Source organism: Poecilia formosa, unplaced genomic scaffold (assembly GCF_000485575.1).
Source record: "Poecilia formosa unplaced genomic scaffold, Poecilia_formosa-5.1.2 Scaffold114, whole genome shotgun sequence".
NCBI classification, from domain to species: Eukaryota; Metazoa; Chordata; class Actinopteri; order Cyprinodontiformes; family Poeciliidae; genus Poecilia; species Poecilia formosa.
The window spans coordinates 8,535-15,951 of NW_006800053.1; the positions used below are offsets into that span (position 1 = coordinate 8,535).

A 7,417-nucleotide genomic window follows, 5' to 3' on the forward strand; every position below is an offset into this window, starting at 1 on the left:
TGGTTGCATTTTCTTTGACTGTGCTTATTTTCCATGTTTTTATTACTCGTCTGAATGTCCACAAAGGACACTCAAGATTTGATGTGAGAGGATCAGGAACAAGCAGTGGTAAGGCATACTGACACTGTGACAACTTTGTGATCATTTTCTGTTTAAGGAAGCTGTCTGAGCAGTGAAATGCTGCCATTTGAACATCCATTGGGTGAACATGATTCTCTTTTGACTGATCTATGTCTACGTTAGTAGTAAAAAGAGCATCTAAGTCATCGTCATCTGGAAGAGCACTGTCAGACACTTGAACAGAATGTGAATTGTTCATATCAGAGCTTTTTTGCTGAACAGGGATGTATCTGGCTCTATAATCTAACATCATTAACCTCTGAATAAAAGCACAAACTAGATCTCTCTCAAAGATCTCATTAGTCTTTTTTATAGGTGGACCTATTTGTACAAAGTCTTCTGATGTCAGAATGTGTTGATGTTGGTCCTGGAGGTGAAGTCTTCTGAGTAGTTTTTCAGTTTCTTTTTGACGTTTCTTTTGGTTGTCCTCGAAAGGTTTGGAAAAAGGCTGAATATAAAAAGAAAATATAATTTAATTTAATGTTTGTAAAAACTTTCTGAAAACAAAACAAGATAATATTCTAACCTTATGTTTGGGTACACTAATGTCCGTCAGTAGTACACCTAGAAAGAGCAAAGATTATTTCCCACATTATTCACATGACCTTCTGATTTCCTTGCAAAAATACATAAGGAGATAGTATGCTATATATCCAGCCTTCCATTGTGTACTGCTTATCCATGATCAGGTCTTCTGAAAGACATCCTTAAAAATCATTACCATGCCTTAGGAGAGGTTTGGAAAGTAGACTGATTGATAAACTGACAACCTAATCTTTTGCTCTGAAGGCGTGTTGTATTCAAAATATTTCTTACTCTTATCCTAAATGAAATGGCTGTTTGGAGGCCTTAAAGGGGCAGTATTATGTAAAATCTTTTTTTTTAAGCTTTACATCATATTATTTTATAATTTCCTCATCAAAAACATACCTGGAATGTTGCCTTGATTCTGTCATGCGTGTTTTAGAAATCCTTTAATCTCCCATGGCAACCATTCAGCTGTGCTAAACACTTTGGTGGACCAATCACTGCCACTGAGGTGCAGCTCCTCCACAGAGCTGCAGTCTACAAGCTTCTACCTCACAGAGGAGGAGCAGTCCTCTTCCACTACTCCCCCACTCAACTCCTTCAGACTAGCCAGCAGCAATTAGCAAATACCTGGTATGTCATAGAACCAGTTGATGTTACCAATAACTATGAAGCTGTTTTAAGTGTGGACGTAAGGAGATAAACGACCTTAAAATATTTCAATCCATGATCTGAACACACTGATCCTTGCAGGGTGGTGAGGGGGGCTGGTGGTGCCCATCTCCAGCAGTCATCAGATGAGAGGCAGGGCTCACCCTGGAAGATCACCAGTCCATCAGAGGGCCCTGAAAGCCAACAACAAATAAAATGTATGAAAGAGAAATGTTAGATTAACAAGAACAGAAAAATTCTTTCCAGTTATCTTTAAATCAAATCATGTTTATTAAGCACTTGGTGTTGGTAACACACCAGTTTTTGTTATTGAAAATGTAGCTAGCTCCTCATTGAAAAAACAAACTTACATCATGAAGACGATGTGGAGGTTCATCCTCAGAGCTGGTTGGTGATCTGGTGGAGTCAGAGCCTCTTCTGAGACAGAAAGTCTTTAGGTTTCTAACACCCGATTTCTCTGGCTTCCTCTTTCATCTTCATTTGCTTAGTTAGATTGCAAACATATGTTGAAGATAAAATCATTGATGAACGAGTTAGAACAACAACCTCACAATATCAAAGTCTCTCTGTCTTATGGAGCTTAATTAAAACCATGTTAGTTTATGAATAAAAGTATAAGTCGAAACAAACAGCCTCCATGCAGTTATAACATGAAGCTGAATGATTCCTATTGTAATAATCATACAAGTCACACTAAAATTGATAAAATAATTATTTAAGAAACCAACGTAAGTTCTATATCTTTACTGCACTGTTTATAATTAAATGAAGATAATTAATAAGCACACTTACCACCAGCTAGCAACACGTTAGCAGCCTTCGTTCCCCCGGGCTCCTTTTGTGACACACATTTCATTTCCATCGGTTGTTGTCCCGTTGTGTTGTCGTCTAACTCGGACAAGAACGCCACCAGCTTGAATTTATCAAAATTAGTAACTATTTTCAAGGCCCTCTCTACTTTTAAGGCAATATTATGCGAGTAAAAATGGCGAATTTGAACAGCGTCTCTTATCTTCCCTGCGTTCAAGTTTTTTCTTCTCTTTGTGCCTTTTTTTAAATAAATGAAAGTGTGCAATACCGCCACCATCTGGTCTGGAGTATGAACTGGCGCTAATGCTAATGATTATAAGGTTTTACATCACACGTTAGAGATTTTTTGGTGTTATAATTTTTATTTTTACTTTAGTTCATATTCAGTCTAATATTAATCAATAGTTAATCAACATTCAGTCTAATGTTAATCAGTAATGACGTGAGGTGCTAAAACTTTTTGATTGCTGTGTTGAATATCTGTGTTCCTGAGAACTGATTGTTCCCTCCAAAGTTCGCTCTCAAGGGAAAGAGCTTGATGACCTGTGTGTTAGATAGAGCTTGCCATCTGTTTTATTGTTTATCTTTTCTGATAAAGTAGGTCTCATTGGCTCTAGTGGCCTTCATTTAAGAATCAGGAAAAGCAGACAGAAAGTGGGTTGTAAGAGAGAGAGAGAGGGATGGGACATGAATCCATGTGGCGAACTAAGGCCTCCGTATATGTGTCACACGCTCCAGCCCCGCCCCACCGTAGTTCCCCAAGCTGTGACTGATCTATTAATCTTTAGAAACATTCTCAAACCATGTGCAGACTGTCTGTCACTGTGACATTTATATAAATGTTGAGGTGTGAAACAATATTTCTATGTAAGAAAGTAGGGCCATCATAAATCCAAACATGGGAACAACTTGGCAATAATTATTAAAGTTATTAATTATTAAAATTCAAGAAAAACAGGCACAAAGAAAACTTCATAGAGCCAAAATAGGAAGCAGATACACAAATCTTTTTCTCAGATCTTTACTGTAGGTTTAGCCATTTATGGTACACTACAATAATAATAAAAAAAACTTTCAGGATGCAGAAGATATGTATCTTATCGTAGCTGTCAGGAATCAAGATAATCATTCCAGAATTTCCTAAAGTTTATTTAATTAGATAAAAGAATTGAGTTGAATAGACAATCAAACAAAAATAAAATAGTTTAATATTGTTGTTGCGCAACACCCCCCTCCCCTCTTCTCTCTCTCTCTACTTCTCCTTCTGAGAGGGGGGAGATGTTGCTACCAGCTCTCCGTCTAACGGGTCTGAGAAGCTTCTAACTCCGGAGTATTACTACAGATGAGAATATAGAGGATATTCTGATTAAGCTGGCCGCGAGAAAGACTAGCCTGGTTTCTGACGACCTCCATCCAGATGTCCCACCATTTTTCACCCTGTGAATTAGCCAGATTGAGCAGCCCGCAATAAGCTAGTTCCACAGAGCACACCTGTTAACGGTCGCTCTTTCTCTTTCTTACAACTTGCACTTGTTACTGAACCAGGTTGGTTTTAGTGACTCGGGTGAGTCCCAAGGGTGTTGTTTTGGCTAAAAGCAACCTCTAAAACATTTTCCACTTTCTCCTCCCAGAATCAAACTTCATAGCTATTTTACAATCATCAAAGAACTTTAAGGTGACTCATTAACTGAATGTCCACAACATCTTTTAGATTTTCTTAATGCTAATTATTTATTAGCAAGGCATTTTGCAAGGGTCAGTACAGCTTAAATCAGTAACAGAAATAATCAAATAAGTAAAATCAATAATCTAGCCTATCTTTCCCTAATGCTGACACTGAGAACTAAAAAAGGGAAACTTTGAGAGAGACGGACAGAGTTTGGCATCTTGAACCTGAACCTAGCTGGTGAGAGAAATGCAATTTGAAGCCACATGTTGCGGGGCTAACAGGTTGGTCCCCATGTGCAGAACAGTCTTCAGCTCTGTGGCCCCGACTCTTCTTCAGTTGCCAGCACGCCTAGGTGTGACCCATGTGGGGGAAAGGAGGGCTGATATATGGGTCCCATATGGGTTTGTCCGCGGGTTCCATGATGGCCCCACATGGGTTTGCCCATGTAGGGCCACAGCCCACATGGGCGCTACCTGGGCCCTACATGGGCAAACCCATGTGGGGCCATCGTGAAACCCGCGGACAAACCCATATGGGACCCATATAGTCTGCCCTCCTTTTCCCCACATGGGGCCCACCTAGGCATGCTGGCAGGGAGAGTTCTTTGTCCATCTCGATCTTGGCTCGAAGCTGCCGGAAGGATCCAACCAAAGATTCCTCTTTTGCACTCACCTTATAAAGGATTTATCCACCCTTTTGGTGTGTTTGCATTGGCTAGCTTTGTTGCTGTGCCTGTTTCATTGGCTGACTGCTTGGACCGATGATCTCATATCCATCACTGTCTTGGAGACCTTATGGCCTGATCTCTGTTCTAATGACCCCAAGTTGCTCAACAGTCCTCTTACATCTGTTGCCTGCCCAACCTTTTCTTAGGAAAGTTTAAAGTTTAACAATAAGGCCTTGGTCACCTCTGCTCTCCTATCAGTTCCTCTTTTCCCCTGACCTTTCACCTACCATCTACCTCCAACACAACATCAGTGACCTTTAATTACAGTTACACATTTTACACCATTTCAAGTTCAATGTCAAAATCACATTTATAACATTTTAGTTTCTCTGGTTTAGCATTCATTTAAAATATTATAATAACCATAACTTATTAGTTAGTCTTTTATAATCATGATGTGAGTTATTACAGACATTTCTGAAAAGAAACCAAGAATAATCCATTATTCTAATTATTTGATACCATGTTACAGTTACTTGTTTTATCTGTAAGTACTTCCAAAAGTATAAGAGTAAGTGCAAATATTTTTATAATCAAACCAATATCAACCACTGGTTAAACCAATATTAATTATTGGCTTAATTATAAGTTATCATTAATTTAAGTATTTTACTCTGGGTTTTATCAAATTACTCAAAATGTTTAGATTTTATTCTTTAAACTTTTAAGGCTTTGAAATAAGGAGCACTCTGAACTATTTTTATACACATGCAGGCTGGAAACTTCCTCTTTCTTCAGGAAACCTGCTCTTCCTGTTCCATGACTCTCTTTCTGCCTGACTATAATTATTAATGATTAAATAGAAAAGAGTAGAATTCAAGCAGTTTGCAGGACACAATAACAACCAGATTAATTGTTACTATTAAACTAAAATCTCCAGCATGGGGAAGTGGGATGAGCTCGACTTTTCTCGACAATATATTTTGACTTTAATAAACTGCTTTTAAAAAAACATTAATACTCCCTCAGTAAAGTAATGTCAGCAAATATTTTCAAGGTTCTCTACTGAGTTTCCTCTGTGGATATCTCATCTCTGAAAACAACACAAACCCTCCCATGACCTATCATATTCTGCAGAACTTTACTTGTGGTATATTTACAGCCTGAATCAAGAAAGCCAAAATGAAAGTGAATTCCTGTTTCCCTGAAACCCTTATAGTAAAGAGAAAATGACAGATAAAGCCTCTGGTGGAAAAAGCAAGAAAACAAAAATGCAGTTCAAAGAATAAATAAAATTTTCTGCTAAGGTTTATTATTATAAGCTGCTTGAAAATTAAAATACACTTTTTTCTTTTTTTTCTTTTTTGCAAAGGCAGCTTTTTTTCAAATTTGAGGGCAAAAACATCAAACAGTTTGAAATTGGTGAAGTTACAAGTTACACAAGTAATATATAAAATAATGTGTATGCAAATTCATTTATATCTAATTTTTACTTTCCATGTTATACTCTACAAGTGGTCAAAAAAAGCCCAGATGACATCAAAATATATTATGATTCTAAGATTTCCTTATGTTTAAGAATATAATTAGCAAAATATCAGCTTGCACAGTTAATGAAAATAGCCAGAATCTTAACAGATATTAAAACTAGCTTATAGCTTAATAATAAAATTTAACATGACTTGATTGAAATAGCCTAATTATAGTTTTAAAATTTATAACTTATTCTGGCCTATTGACCTTTATTTTTCCTGTAGTTAAGACAGATTGTTTGCCAAGATCTTTGATCTGCCCTCAGTAGCAATCAGTAGGAAGTTCCAGCTTTTCACACTGATCTGTGAAAGCCATAAACCAGCAGGAGTTTGGAGAAGCTCTCCTTCCACTTTATTTAGACAATGGAGAAACTGGTGTTTGATCTTGTGAACAAATTGCAGGGATTTTCTAACTTTAAAAAGGGTTAGAGACAGGTCCTGGTTGGATGAGCAAAGATACGCCGTATTTTAATAAATTAAATACAAGATAAAACTTTCCACACAGAGTAACAAATTAGATTTTGCTCTTTGCAATTTCTCCAAAGACGTCTTTGCTTTTTGTTTGTCGTTTCCATCTTTTGTCTTTTTTCCTTTTCTCAGGTAAATTCATGTGTTGTTTGTGCTCTGAGGTTTCTGATGTTTTGTGATATGCTTTTCTGGTGATAGTATGCATCTGTCTTGAATAAATACTGATTATTGTGACGCTGTTATCTCTGCGTGATCTCAGTCCTTGCGCACAGCATTTTTCTGAATCCGGGCATAGAGAGGATATAACGAGTCAAAAGGTTTTTAAAGTTTTAGAATTTTTCCTCTCTTAATACAGACTGTCCCCTAGTGGACAGACTCATATCTGCTTTACTGATTCCTAGTTGATATCTGAATGTGTCAATAAGAGCTGCGGTTCATCTACTCACCTTTCATCAGAAACACCAGAGAAGTGATACCAGGACAGATATGGTACAGTTAAATGTTTACACAACTCTGTGGAAATGCCAAATTAGCATGATGTAAAATATATACAACAGTACAAAATAATTTTTAAAATATTTATTATGACATTGTTGCATGAGATATTTAAAGGCATTTCATAAAAAGATATTTTCCTCAATAAAACTCACTTTTTTTATTGGATTCATTGCAACTTCCTTCAACTTGTGAGCGTGACATAAATTTCCAAACACACACACATTTTTAGCTCTAAGAATGTGACTAATAGGTCAGGGATAATTGCTTTGTGAAGATGAATCCAGAACTGTTGTCATGAATAAAGATATAGTTATATCAGCCCGTAGACATCAAACTACAAAAGTTGCAAACTATTAACTGAAGAGTTGTCACAATGGAACAATTGTTTAACCTTATAATCTAACCCAGTGCATTTTAAAACTGAGAAATGCTAAAAGTGATCCATGCAAAGCT

General features: G+C 37.0%; 1 pseudogene; it reads right to left on the bottom strand.

Annotated features, from left to right (window-relative positions):
• Positions 1-1,290, bottom strand: part of LOC107837106 (interferon-induced very large GTPase 1-like) — a 3,671-nt pseudogene extending 2,381 nt beyond the window's left edge.
• Positions 1,291-7,417: the final 6,127 nt, after the last annotated feature.